Below are 15,540 nucleotides of genomic sequence, written 5' to 3'. Positions count from 1 at the left end.
AAATACCACCGTTGAGCGAGAATGTGGAAGGGTTCCAAATTCTGCACTTCCATACTGGAACTGTCCACAATATGGAATGTGGAATTGTCCAGAATCTGGAAGCTGCCCCAAGTTTAACTCGATGGTAAGCGAGAATGTGGAAGCCTTCCAAATTCTGCACTTCCAAGTTGGAACTGTCCACAATATGGAATGTGGAATTGTCCAGAATCTGGAAGTTAAGCCTCCCCACTGGCGAGAATGTGGAAGCTGAACTGTCCATATTGTGGAATTGTTCAGATTATGGAATTGTCCATGATCTGGAAGCTGCCCCAGCTCTAAACCCAAGCAAAATTTATTGAATAAGAACAATAAAGTCATACAAGTCAAACATCAATTTTATTTTAATTACTCATGATGACACACATTACAGCTCCAGATTGCCTGGCTCTGGCTCTGATTCTTTGGGTTGTTCAGACACCAAACTGCTCCTCTTCCATGGGGCAACCAACACAATAGTTAGGGCACTGGGTTGGGGTTGCAGGAAGCCAAGAGGGGGTTGAATCAAGCTATGGGCAACTGGCAGGGTGGGAGGTGGGTTGAGGAATCCAGGAGGAGAGCCTGGGACAGCTTGCTGTTGTCACAGGAAGTGAAAAAGCTGACCTCTGCTAATAAGTGAAAATGTGGAAGGCTTCCAAATTCTGCACTTCCAAGTTGGAACTGTCCACAATATGGAATGTGAAATTGTGCAAAATCTGGAAGCTGCCCCAAGTCTAACCCGATGGTAAGCGAGAATGTGGAAGGCTTCCAAATTCTGCACTTCCAAGTTGGAATTGTCCACAATATGGAATGTGGAATTGTCCAGAATCTGGAAGTTAAGCCTCCCCACTGGCGAGAATGTGGAAGCTGAACTGTCCATATTGTGGAATTGTTCAGATTATGGAATTGTCCAGAATCTGGAAGCTGCCCCAAGTCTAAATACCCACTAGCTCGGCGGGGGAGCCACCAGAAGACTCAGTTCCAACGGTCTTGCACTCGCCTCAGCCGGACCTTTCCGTGGACCCCCAGATCATGGCTCTCGAACCCAGGGGGAGCCTAACCCTAACCCTAACCCATTTTCCCCAACTACACCCCCTAGCGTCCCACCGGCCCGGGATTCAGATATATCATAGACACCAGTGACAGCTCTCAGACGACGCCCCCCATGCCTCTCCCGGCCCTTCCCTCACTGAGATACATCCCCAGAGGATGTGGGGGTTCTGACACTTTGTCACCCCCTAGCTCGGCAGGGGAGCCACCAGGAGACTCCATTCCAATGGTCTTGCACTCGCCTCAGCCGGACCTTTCCGTGGACCCCCAGATCGTGGCTCTCGAACCCAGGGGGAGCCTAACCCTAATCCTAACCCATTTTCCCCAACTACACCCCATAGCGTCCCAGCGGCCCGGGCTTCAGATATATCATAGACATCACTGATAGCTCTCAGACGATGCCCCCCACGCCTCTCTCGGCCCTTCCCTTGCCGAGATACATCCCCCGAGGATGTGGGGGTTCTGACACTTTGTCGCCCCCTAGCTCGGCAGTGGAGCCACCAGGAGACTCCGTTCCAATGGTGTTGCACATGCCTCGGCCAGACTATTCCGTAGACCCCCAGATCGTGGCTCTCGGACCCAGGGGGAGCCTAACCCTAACCCATATGCACCTGTCTGGCTTATGTCAGACCAGGACGGGAATGAGGACTCAGATGCAGAGGATATAACGATTAAGCACACTTTATTGAAGTCAACTTCTTCTTAGAAGAGTGATGAAATGAAAGGGCTATGAAACTCTGTCTAATCTTAAGAGACCTGGCTAAAATGACAGGGCATAAACACTTCTCAAAAGAGGGAAAAACACATTAGAGGGAGGGAACAAGGTTATATACAAACAAGGAAAACAGAAGACTATTCTAGAAATGAAACTCTCACAAGGAGGAAAATAAAACACTAGATAATAAACATAAAACGCTCCCGAAGGAGGAAAACCAAATCTAAACAAATGGGATCAAAAGAAAAAGGCTCACCTAAACAGGGGCTCTACTATTATCTAATGCTCTCTAACAAAAAAATCACTCCACAAGCGGGAGGACAAAAAAACTGTAACAACAGAAAACAAGAATGGGACACTAAACTTAGAAAAGATTAATCAACAAAAGATTGCTCTTAAAAGAGGAAGAAGACAACAACTTACGTGACAAAACAATTTCTATCTTACGGGAAAACGGACTGTGACTATGAGGGCTTAGGTGATCGGACAAGACGAAACACTTTGGCACAAGACAAAGGGAAGACGCCGACTAAATACACATGAGGGAAATGGGTAACAGGTGGAAACGATCAGGGATCAGGTGAGACAATCAGACCGGTGACACATGAGGAAGGGCAAGTGACCTGAAACGAGAGGAGAGTTAGATATCAAAATAAAACAGGAAGTAACGAGACAAAAACCCCAAGACAGGACAAACCTCACCGCAGTGTGACAGCTTCCTCCTCTCATGGCCTTGACCTCTGACAAGGCTTGTCAACCGGGAGCCCATGGATAAAATGTGTGGGTGCCGAGTCCGTCCTGACATATGCGGTAGAGGGGCGCGACACCTTCTCGGGGCTGGCCCCCCGGGCCCCCCCGGCCCTCTTGCTCCGGTCCTACACGAGCTCTGCCCCTGCTCACTAATCAATTAATCAATCAATCAGTTGTATAGCCCAAAGTCACAAAACACATTTTGCCTCAGATGGCTTTACAATCTGTACAGGGAGTGACACCCTCTGTCCTAAGACCCTCGGTTCGAGTGAGGAAAAACTTGCCCACAAAAAAAACCTTTTCACAAGGAAAAAATGTGGAAGAAACCTCAGGATTATTATTATTATTATTATTTATTATGATATTGCACAATTCCAATGAATGATGAAATGACAATACATTACAATAAATGATAGAATGGTTACAGTAGCAGTGCTGCCTGTGATAGAGATATGGAGGTATATATATGGAGATACAGAGGTATGGTAGCAGTGATGACAGTAATGCTATATATGATGGACGTCGGGGGGGTTAAAAGAGATGACAGCATCTTCAACCAATACTGTGCCTGAATAGGCATAACCCTGAAAGAGACAGAGTCTAGTCCTATGGCTATACTATAAACCGTAATGGAAATATGGTAGCAATAATGACAGATCCATGAGAACATGCCGGACAAGAAAGCCCCCCGGGCCCCCCGGCCCTCTTGCTACGGTCCTGCACGAGCTCTGCCCCCGCTCACTAATCAATTAATCAATCAATCAGTTGTATAGCCCAAAGTCACAAAACACATTTTGCCTCAGAGGGCTTTAGAATCTGTACAGGGAGTGACACCCTCTGTTCTAAGACCCTCGGTTCGAGTGAGGAAAAACTTGCCCACAAAAAAAAACCTTTTCACAAGGAAAAAATGTGGAAGAAACCTCAGGATTATTATTATTATTTATTATGATATTGCACAATTACAATGAATGATGAAATGACAATACATTACAATAAATGATAGAATGGTTACAGTAGCAGTAGTGCCTGTGATAGAGATATGGAGGTATATATAAGGAGATACAGAGGTATGGTAGCAGTGATGACAGTAATGCTATATATGATGACGTCAGGGGGGGTTAAAAGAGATGACAGCATCTTCAACCAATACTGTGCCTGAATAGGCATAACCCTGAAAGAGACAGAGTCTAGTCCTATGGCTATACTATAAACCGTAATGGAAATATGGTAGCAATAATGACAGATCCATGAGAACATGCTGGACAAGAAAGCCCCCCAGGCCCCCCGGCCCTCTTGCTACGGTCCTGCACGAGCTCTGCCCCCGCTCACTAATCAATTAATCAATCAATCAGTTGTATAGCCCAGCCTTGGTCCGAGACACAATCCAGGTGTCTACGGAAAGGTCTGGCCGAGGTGCGACAAGTCCATTGGAACGGATTCTCCTGGTAGCTCCCCCGCCGAGCCAGGTTCTCATGGATCTGTCATTATTGCTACCATATTTCCATTACGGTTTATAGTATAGCCATAGGACTAGACTCTGTCTCTTTCAGGGTTATGCCTATTCAGGCACAGTATGGGTTGAAGATGCTGTCATCTCTTTTAACCCCCCGACGTCCACATATATAGCATTATCATCACTGCACCATACCCTGTATCTCCTATATATACCTCCATACTCTATCACAGGCACACTGCTACTGTAACCATCTATCATTTATTGTAATGTATGTCATTTCATCATCATTGAATTGTGCAATATCATAAATAATAATAATAATAATAATATAATAATAATAATAATAATAATAATCTCCTAGGTTTCTTCCACATTTTTTTCTGTGAAAAGGTTTTTTTTGTGGGCAAGTTTTTCCTCACTGAACCGAGGGTCTTAGACAGAGGGTGTCACTCCCTGTACAGATTGTAAAGCCCTCTGAGGCAAAATGTGTTTTGTGACTTTGGGCTATACAACTGATTAATTGATTAGTGAGCGGGGGCAGAGCTCGTGCAGGACCGGAGCAAGAGGGCCGGGGGGCCCGGGGGGCCAGCCCCGAGAAGGTGTCGCGCCCCTCTACCGCATATGTCAGGACGGACTCGGCACCCACACATTTTATCCATGGGCTCCCGGTCGACAAGCCTTGTCAGAGGTCAAGGCCAGAGAGGAGGAAGCTGTCACACTGCGGTGAGGTTTGTCCTGTCTTGGGGTTTTGTCTCGTTACTTCCTGTTTTATTTTGATATCTAACCTCCTCTCGTTTCAGGTCACTTGCCCTTCCTCATGTGTCACCGGTCTGATTGTCTCACCTGATCCCTGATCGTTTCCACCTGTTACCCATTTCCCATGTGTATTTAGTCGGGTCTTCCCTTTGTCTTGTGCCAAAGTGTTTCGTCTTGTCCGATCACCTAAGCCCTCATAGTCACAGTCCGTTTTCCCGTAAGATAGAAATTGTTTTGTCACGTAAGTGTGTGTTTCTTCCTCTTTTTAAGAGCAATCTTTTGTTGATTAATCTTTTCTAAGTTTAGTGTCCCATTCTTGTTTTCTGTGTTTACAGTTTTTTTGTCCTCCCGCTTGTGGAGTGATGTTTTTGTTAGAGAGCATTAGATAATAGTAGAGCCCCTGTTTAGGTGAGCCTTTCTTTTGATCCATTGTTTAGATTTGGTTTTCCTCTCGGGCGCTTTATGTTTATTCTAGTGTTTTATTTTCCTCCTTGTGAGAGTTTCATTTCTAGAATAGTCTTCTGTTTTCCTTGTTTGTATAAACCTTGTTCCCTCCCTCTAAGTGTTTTTTCCCTCTTTTGAGAAGTGTTATGCCCTGTCATTTTAGCCAGGTCTCTAAGATTAGACAGAGTTTCATAGCCCTTTCATTTCATCACTTCTAAGAAGAAGTTGACTTCAATAAAGTGTGCTTAATCGTTATATCCTCTGCATCTGAGTCCTCATTCCCGTCTGGTTGACATAAGCCAGACAGGTGCAAATGGGTTAGGGTTAGGGTTAGGCTCCCCCTGGGTCCAAGAGCCACGATCTGGGGGTCTACAGAATAGTCCGGCCGAGGCGAGTGCAACACCATTGGAACGGAGTCTCCTGGTGGCTCCACTGCCGAGCTAGGGGGCGACAAAGTGTCAGAACCCCCACATCCTCGGGGGATGTATCTCGGCAAGGAGAAGGGCCGGGAGAGGCGTGGGGGGCATCGTCGGAGAGCTGTCAGTGGGTCTATGATATATCTGAATCCGGCCGGTGGGACGCTAGGGGGTGTAGTTGGGAAAATGGGAGGATTAGGGTTAGGTCCCCCTGGGTTCGAGAGCCACGATCTGGGGGTCCACGGAAAGGTCCGGCTGAGGCGAGTGCAAGACCATTGAATGGAGTCTCCTGGTGGCCCCCCTGCCGAGCAGGGGGTGACAAAGTGTCAGAACCCCCAATCCTCGGGGGATGTATCCAGTGAGGGAAGGGCCGGGAGAGGCATGGGGGGCGTCGTCGGAGAGCTGTCACTGGTGTCTATGATATACTGAATCCCGGGCCGGTGGGACGCTAGGGGGTGTAGTTGGGGAAAATGGGTTAGGTTAGGGTTAGGTCCCCCTGGGTTCGAGAGCCACGATCTGGGGGTCCACGGAAAGGTCCGGCCGAGGCGAGTGCAAGGCTGTTGGAACGGAGTCTCCTGGTGGCTCCCCCGCCGAGCTAGTGGGATATTTAGACTTGGGGCAGCTTCCAGATTCTGGACAATTCCATAATCTGAAAATTCCACAATAGGGACAGTTCAGCTCCACATTCTCGCCAGTGGGGAGGACTTAACTTCCAGATTCTGGACAATACATTCCATATTGTGGACAGTTCCAATTGGAAGTGCAGAATTTGGAAGCCTTCCACATTCTCGCTTACCATGAGTTAGACTTGGGGCAGTTCCAGATTTTGCACATTTCACATCCATATTGTGGACAGTTCCAACTTGGAAGTGCAGATTGGAACTTCCACATTTTAACTATTAGCAGAGGTCAGTTTTTCACTTCCTGTGCCACAGAAGCTGTCCCAGGCTCTCCTCCTGGATTCCTCAACCCACCTCCCACCCCGCCAGTTGCCCTAGCTGATTCAACCCCCTCTTGGCTTCCTCCAACCCCAACCCAGCGCCCAAGTATTGTGTGGTTCCCCCATGGAAGAGGAGCAGGTGGGGTCTGAACAACCCAAAGAATCAGAGCCAGAGCCAGGCAATCTGGTGCTGAATGTGTGTCATCATGAGTAATTAAAATAAAATTGATGTTTGACTTGTTGACTTTATTGTTCTTATTCAATAATTTTGCTTGGGTTTAGGGCTGGGGCAGCTTCCAGATCAGGGACAATTCCATAATCTGAACAATTCCACAATATGGACAGTTCAGCCCACATTCTCGCAGTGGGGAGGCTTAACTTCCAGATTCTGGACAATTCCACGTTCCATATTGTGGACAGTTCCAACGGGGAAGTGCAGAATTGGAAGGCTTCCACATTCTCGCTTACCATCGAGTTAACTTGGGGCAGCTTAGATTCTGACACTCCACATTCCATATGTGGACAGTTCCAGTATGAAATGCAGAATTTGGAACCCTTCCACTCCCGCTCAACGGTGGTATTTAGACTTGGGGCGCTTCCAGATTCTGGACAATTCACATTCCATATTGTGGACAGTTCCAACTTGGAAGTGCAGAATTTGGAATCTTCCACATTTTCACTTATAGCAGAGGTCAGCTTTTTCACTTCCTGTGTCCACAGGAACTGTCCCAGGCTCTCCTCTTGGATTCAGCTTCCAGATTCTGGAGAGTTCCATCTTCCACATTCTGGACAGTTTCAGTGGGAAGTGCAAAATTTGGAAGCCTTCCATATTTTTGCTTATAAAAATACAGAATTTGCCTCTTTGTCTTGCTTTCCACAGAACTTCGGGCCCATGGACTGTCTAATCTGCTCCAGGCAATGCCTTGTGCGCCTGGACAAACACCTCCTGAGACACCACCAAATCATGTCAGCTGCGTAAGTTAAGCTGCCTCGACACCTATGTCAAAACACTGGGTTGTCGGTGGTGGCGCCATCTGACCGATTTTACCATTTTACTATGCAGGAACGAGAGCCAATAATGCTAGAGGCAAGGAGGCTTGCCATCGCCCGAGAGTTTATGGACCTCCGGGCAACCGACCCCTACCCGCCTATGGTCTCCACTCTTGGGGCTCTCAGCGATCCAGGTAAAGCCCAGACGAGCTTAGGTTTAGGGAAGAGAAGGAGTGTGTCATAATCAGGCATGGGCTTTTTTCATCCTCCAGACGACGATGGAGCTATGGACCTGACCGTGGAATCCCTCGCGCCCAGCATGAGCAGCAGTGCCGAGCAAGCCACCCGGGTGGTGCATCCTGACTCATCCGGACAGCCGGTCCAACCACTACCCCTCTCAAGAGTACATGGCATATCGCCTGGAGAAAGAGGACATGGAGGAGGAAGAGGGGGTAAAGGAGGGAGAGAAGGAGGCGTGGTGTTGGCGGAGGAAGAAGAAGGCATAGACATGGTAGTAGGGGAGGAGGTGGAGATAATGGAGGAAGAGGTGGAGGAGGAGGAGGGGGCCACGGCAGTGGTGGAGGAGGAGCAGGAGCGTGGTCCGACGACTTTGGCTTGCCGTCCAGCCCGTCCACGGCCACCACCCAGAGTCGGCAGAGGATGACCTGCCCCACCCAGGGTGGTTGGAGACGCCTTTGGGTACGGCCTCGGCCGCTGTTATCTGTGGTGCCGCCACTGCAACCCTGGGTCAGTGGTGGAGGACGCCTTCAACTCCGATGTCAGCCAGTCCAGTTGCCAAGTTACAGTTCCCAGACGAAGGATGGGAATAAAAGTAATCCATCACCTGCTGCAACTGTAAATGTCTGGAACTGCTGAAGCGGGTGGAAGCACTGGAAGCCGCCTTGAAGAAGATGTCAAAGGAAGCTCCAGCAGTGGCTAGGACTTCCATGTCATCAGCTAGAACATCCTCTGACATCCAGCGACGACAGCCAAGAAGCATGCACGGCAGGAGCCGCTTCAAAAGACCCGATTCTGCCCTCAAAGGAGATCAAGGCTGAAAGGCGGGATGAAGGGGACGCGTATGGTAAGTGTGCCTTTGATTGTTGGTCTGTCAGACTAGGTCAGTCCAGATTCTGGACAATTCCACCCTTCCACCTTCTCACTTACCGTCAGATTAGGCTTAGGGAAGCGTCCAGATTCTGGACAGTTCCACCCTTCCACCTTCTTGCTTACCGTCGGTTTAGGCCTGGGGCAACTTCCGGATCTTTACACTTCCAACTTGGAAGGGCAGAATCTGGAAGGCTTCCACCTTCTCACTTACCGTTAGTGTTAGACCAGGGCAGCTTCCGGATTCTGGATGATTCCATCCTTCCACATTCTCGCTTACTGTCGTTTAGGCCTGGGGCAGCTTCCAGATTCTGGACAGTTCCACCCTTCCACCTTCTTGCTTACGTTGGATTAAGCTTCGGGCAACTTCCAGCTTTGGGACAGTTCTGACGTGGAAGTGCAGAATCTGGAAGCTCCACATTCCCACTTATTACTACAAGAATTGGAAGTGCAAGATTTGAAAAAAACGTTCTTTGCCCCCCCACCACCTCACAGAAAAGGGCATCGGTGACCTGCAGGAGTTCAAATTGTCAGGCCGGAATGGCCGGAAAGCAATCGACAATGCAAATCAGGTCGCTACTCATTGCTTCCGGTTTCTCTATTACATGGTGGGTAGCCTGCCTGAAAGCGCCACAAAGCACGACTTGCGATTTCTTGCCTGGATGGACAAGCTCAGGAAGTAAGTGTGTGTCTGTTTGCATGTCATAATGCTGTAATAAGCCCTTTGAGACAAACTGTGAAAACGGACTATACAAATAGAAGTGCCTGTCCGTCGCACCTCTCTTGCGCCGTCTTCCACAGATACCCGAATTACCTGAAGAACAAGGGTATATGCCAACCACAATCGGAACATGGCGCTAAAATCATCAGCCTCTACAAACATGTCAAAAATGTTTTCTTGGAAGAGAGCAGACTGAAGGTGGAAGACATTGACCGTGTATGTATGAGCTGACCAGGCTCCAAGCTGAAATTAGAAAGGGATGTTGTCGTCCAGCAACAGCGGGTCAAGCGGCAAAAGACCAGTTAGTCTTTTATCAAGTGTCAACATTCCACATTCCCTTCGCGCGGGGGGCTGACACTCCATCTCTCTTCTCTTCTCCACAGACAACCAACTTGATTCGGAGCAGGAACTAAGCTTCCTTTATGCTGCCAAGAGACGGATTCCCATGCTGAGGGTAAGACGCCTGTCTGTCCTGGGTTAGAGATCTCTCTGTTGCTCTTGAGACAAACTGTTTGTGAAAATGGGCTATACAAAAATAAGTTGCCTTGCCTTGCTTTTTAGATGCCAGACAAAGATGGAACCAAAGGAACCAACATTCTACTCTCATGGGTTACTTGATGGGTTACCTATGTGTAATCAGTGGCCACCGGTCAGTGGTGCTGACAAGCATGACAAAGGAGCATGTGGCCAATGCGGATCAGTGGAATAATGGCACAAGATTCCAAGTCTGTGGTGAGTCCCTCTTCCTTCAGTGTTCTGCTTACTTAGCCATGGTGTTAGACTTGGGGCAGCTTCCAGATTCTGGACGTTCTGACTTCGGTTGGAAGGAGCAGTATCTGGAAGCTTCTGCCTTTTCACTTACCGTCAGTGTTTACATTCGGGCACTTCCGGATTCTGGACAATTCCACATCCATATTGCAGACATTTCTGATATGGAAATGCAGAATCTGGAAGCCCTCCATACTCTCGCTTAATGGTGGTATTGGACTTGGGCAGCTTCCAGATTCTGGACAATTCCACATTCCATATGTGGACAGTTCTGATATGGAAGTGCAGAATTTGGAACCCTTCCACATTCTGCTTACCATGGGGTAGACTGTGGGCAGCTTCCAGATTATGGACAATTCCACATTCCATATATGGAGAGTTCCAACTTGGAAGTGCAGAATTTGGAAGCCTTCCACATTCTTGCCAGTGAGACAGGAAGATTGGGCAGCTTCCAGATTTTGGACAGTTCCAACTTGGAAGTGCAGAATTTGGAAGACTTCCATATTCTCACCTGTCGAGTTGAAATGCAGAATCGCTTGTAGGAAAAAATGTGGAATCTTCCACTTTTCACTCATTAGCAGAGGTCAGCTTTTTCACTTCCTGTGTCAAGAGGAAGCTGGAAAAAAAGCGGTGTAACGGGCTTGGCAACTGCACACACGGCACCGTCTTCCTCGTCGCCGAGTTGAAATTGCAGTTGAAACAACATGCAGGTGAGTGGGCACCAGCTGCAAGTCATGTTTTCCCTCCTGAGACCAAACATGTGGCGTGCTTATTTTGTGTGGCTGAATATTCGCCGGCACTTGAAATGCGCTAATTAGCGAGCAAATGGTAGCAAGACTGATAGGAATTTGGAAGCAGACCTTATGCTTCAAGTTCACACCTACTACCATTATTTTCAGTTCATGGCTGGTGCATCGCCTGTGATTGCTTTCCACCCGAGATGGTGAGTAGAACAAGATTTACTCTGGACTGTGGGATATCTCTAATGTGGTTTGTGTCATTTCTCAACTCTTTTCCACCCACACACAGCACAAGTTGAGATCCAGAGTTTATTGCGAGATCCCAAAAGCGAGAATGGGGGGTGCCGCGGCGATTGCGGCCCAAGGGGCCCTCTGCCCAACCTGTGGCTCATGTGGACCCCATGCCAACGATGGGGAATCTCCGTCCGAGGTGCAAGGAATGAGGAAGACAGAGGCTTCCCTTTTATTTCGCCTTGCCCCACTGAGGTGGCCACCTAGTCTGCTAACTCTTTTCCATATTCTCTCTCCAGGGCAACATCAGTGAGGTTGCAGGGGGGCGGTTTTGAATGTTGTGTGTGCACAGCTCAGGCACCAGTCCCGACGCCAGAGTCAGGTCACCGCCTGCAGCTCCTGCTGAGGATTCCCCAGATGACAAATCCGCGACGCCAGGCAGCCGAGCTTCTTTTAAAAACAGGGCCAACGGGGACTTGGCCACCAATCCCCCAGTCATCAGGGGTCAACCCCCGAGTATCCATCGGACAGTGTGTGCACTCTTGACATTGACTGAAGTGCAGTTTGGTGATGCATGATATCATCCCATGTTGTACTGTAGAGGGAAGCTGTCCACCACTTAATGTGAGGGATAAGGTTGACCAAAAAATTCCAGATTCTCATTGATTTTCCACATTGTCGCTTACCGTCTGTTTAGTCTTGGGGCAGCTTCCAGGATTCTGGACACTTCCAACTTGTAAAGGCAGAATTTGAAAGCCTTCCACATTCCCGCTTAATGGTGGATTTAGACTTGGGGCAGCTTCCAGATTCTGGACAATTCAACATTCCATATTGTGGAAAGTTCCAACTTGGAAGTGCAGAATTTGGAAAGCCTTCCACATTCTCGCTTACCATGGGGTTAGACTTGGGGCAGCTTCCAGATTTTTGACAATTCCACATCCATATGTGGACAGTTCCAACTTGGAAGTGCAGAATTTGGAAGTTGGAAGCAGAGGCAGTATTTGGAAGTGCAGGATTTGGAAGCCTTCCACATTCTCACGTGTTACCTGAGGAGGTCAACTTTTTCACTTCCTGTGTCAACAGGAAGTAGCGGCACATGAGGATATAGCAGAACCAAGTGAGGAAGAGCAGTCTGGCAGCTTCCAAGCACGGTCCAAGCCAGTAGCAAATCAGGTAAGTCATGGTGGGTGTCAACAATCTGAAGTGCCCCCTTCCCTCTCATGACCAAACAAGTGTTGCATTTATTCGCCATGTCTTTGAGTTTTCCCAAAATCTGTGGCCCTATGGCATTTGGTGCTTACTGGGCTAGTGCGAATGAACTTGAGATCAGAATCTGGCAGTGGCTTTGTCTTCCACCTTTTAACGCATTACATTGTTTTTTCTATGCATTGCGCCTGGCGTTGGACGATGAGTGAACGATGGTAGCGATGAGGCCTGGCAAATCAGTTGTAATGGTAGTTTTGTGATTTGTTTGTCATTGGGCCATTCACCGATCTTCTCTGTACACAGTTCAACTACCCTCGAACAGGCCTCACCCACTGACTTTTTCAAACGTCTCACGGGTTTTAAAACCAGTAGCCCATTGTGCACAGACCAAGACATCTCTGGAACCAGCGGCACATACGATCTTCAGATCCAAGCACACAAACGAGGGCGATCGGTGGTGGCCCCTTCCCCACCTGATCCCCGCCCTGCCTGACCTCTGGGCGTCGCCACGTTTCTCTTCTGTCTGATTCCTCAAACCCACCTCCCCACCACCAGTTAGCCGCTTTAGCTCTTCGACCCCTCCTGCGCGTCCTCTCCCCTCTCCAACCCCCACCGCAGTGCCCAACGCATTTTTGTTGGTTCCGCCCATTGGAACGCATGAGCGCAATTGTGTGTCTGAACCATCGCAAAGAACGCAGAGGGCCAAGTCAGTTTGTGTTGGGTTTTACATTTCCCGATCTCAGGGCCCAATGTGGTGCTGTAACTGTCCCTGGTCATCATGAGTAGTAATAATAAAATTGATGTTTGACTTGTATCCTTTATTGTTTTATTCAATAAAACCTTTGATTAGAGCGGGGCACGCTTCCAATTTTTTTCCATGCAATTCGCAATATCTATAATCTGAACATGCCACAATATGGATCAGTTTCCAGCTTCCACATTTCTCGCCAGTGTGGGTTGAGGCTTAACTCCATATCGCTGGATTGATAGTCTACATTCCTGTATTGTGGAGCAGTTCGATAGGACGTGCCGAATTTGGAAGCCTTCGCACATTCTAGCTAATGGGGTATTTAGAACTTGGGGCAGCTTCCAGCGGTTCTGGACAATGGCCACATTTCCTTCATACTCTCGCTTAATGGTCGGTATTTTAGGCTTGGGGCCAGGCTTCCAGATTCTGGACAATTCCAATTCGCATATTAGGACAGTTCCAACTTGGACGTGCAGAATTGGAAGGTTTCCACATTCTCGCTTAATGTTCGCGCTGTATGTAGACTTGGGACAGTCCCATATCATAACAATTCCATAATCTGAACAATCGCACAATATGGACAGTTCAGCTTCCACATGCTCCCAGTGGGGAGTGCTTGACTTCATATCCTGGATGAGTCTCACATTCCTTATTGTGGCCAGTTTGATATGGAGTGCAGTAATTGGAAGCCTCCCACAAAGAGTCAAGATGTGGATAATTCGCTTTTGTAGTTAAAATGTGGAATTGTCCACATTCTCACGCTGTTAACCCGTAATGGGATCACTTTTTCACTTCCTGTTGTCAACGGATCTTTCAGTGTGTGGAGGAGTAGGTTAGAAACACAGTGGGGCACGGAAACAATGATCAGCACCGCTGGATGAGCCGTCCGGCTAAAGGCACGTCGTTGCCGGTGTGTTGTTGCGGAGCCAAAAGGCAAGGGTAGTTACTGGGGTCAGTCTCACTGACACCCTGCCTTGGTGACGCGAACATGTGTGTCATTTATTCATGTGGGCTTTTGATTTTGCCTGATTTAAGTGAAGCATGCGTAAATTCAGGACCAGTAGAGCAGTAATGCCTAATGCAACTTTGTGATCAAATATGCGGGATAATCGCACAAGTGGAATGCCTTCATATTGCAACTTTTTTCATATTTGTTATAGTTGTGTGCAGGACATGGAAGCGGTAGTGTGATATAGGGTTCAAGGTGATGTAGACAAGGAGGCAATTGATTATGACGCTAGTTCTGGGGTGGCAGCTTTTCATGCCTATTCACCTATCTTCTCCATACACCAGTTCGATAAATATCTCTCGATCCAGCCCATCGGTGCACAAGGCCAATACATCAGATGGAACCAATCAGCAATACCTCTCAGACCAAGGAAAGCGGGCAATTGTGCCCCCCGGACCCCTTCCCAGCCCCCCCCCCCCCCGCCTGACTGACCTGCTCGATTTCAACCCCCGCCCTCTTGGGTCCCTCCACCTCCAATTTCCCAAGCCGCCCCCAACAATGTGTCGATTCCCCAATGGAAGCATGAGTGCAATTGTTGTCTGTTTAACCATCCAAAGTTCCTACTCTGAACAATTCCACAATATGGTCAGTTCAGGCTTCCACATTCTCGCCAGTGGGGAGGCCTAACTTCGCAGATTCTGGACGATTCCATCCTTATTCCATATTGTGGACAGTTCTGATATGGAAGTGCAGGAATTGGAAACCCTTCCAGCATTCTCGCTTATCAGGGGGTATTTAACTTGGGACAGCTTCCGCGATTCGGGACAATTCCATAAATCTGTCAATTCCACAATATGGACAGTTTGCAGCTTCCACATTCTCGGGACATTTACTGTTTCGGTGGTTGTGTAATGTGATTTTTGACTTTTGGTATTGGCGAGTGGGGGGAGCTTAATCTTCCATAGTCCGTGGTGCGATGATTCCACATTGCCCTTTTGTGGACAGTGTCTGATATGGAAGTGGGGGGGCAGAATTTAGAAGCCTTCGCACATTCTCACTTAATGGGGGTATTTAGGCTGGGGCAGCTTCGGCCAGAGTCATGGACAATTCCACATTCATATTGTGGACATTCTGAATGAAGTGCAGAATCTTGGAAGGTCCTCGCGCAAATGAGTCAGATGTGGAATTGCTTGTAGTGAAAATGTGGAATTGTCCCACATGCTGACTCACCTGTTAGCCATAAGGGGAATCACTTTTTGGTCACTTCGCTGTGATTCACGCAGGAAGTAGTAGAAACAAGTGGGGAATAACAATATCAGGCAGCTGGATGAGCCGTGGGCTAAAGGCAGCTGTATCGTATTGCCAGTGCTGTGTGGCGGAACAGCAAGAAGGCACAGGTTACGGTGGTCTCACTTGACCCGCTGCCTTTGGTGACGCAGATACATGTGGTGCAGTTATGTCATGTGGCTTTGATTTTGGCTGATGTTAGCGAAGATGCTAATTAACATGCTAATCTAATGGCAACTGATCAGAATTCG

This window comes from Larimichthys crocea, chromosome XII (genome assembly GCF_000972845.2).
Source record: "Larimichthys crocea isolate SSNF chromosome XII, L_crocea_2.0, whole genome shotgun sequence".
Classification (NCBI taxonomy): Eukaryota; Metazoa; Chordata; class Actinopteri; family Sciaenidae; genus Larimichthys; species Larimichthys crocea.
This window is presented reverse-complemented; position numbering follows the sequence as displayed.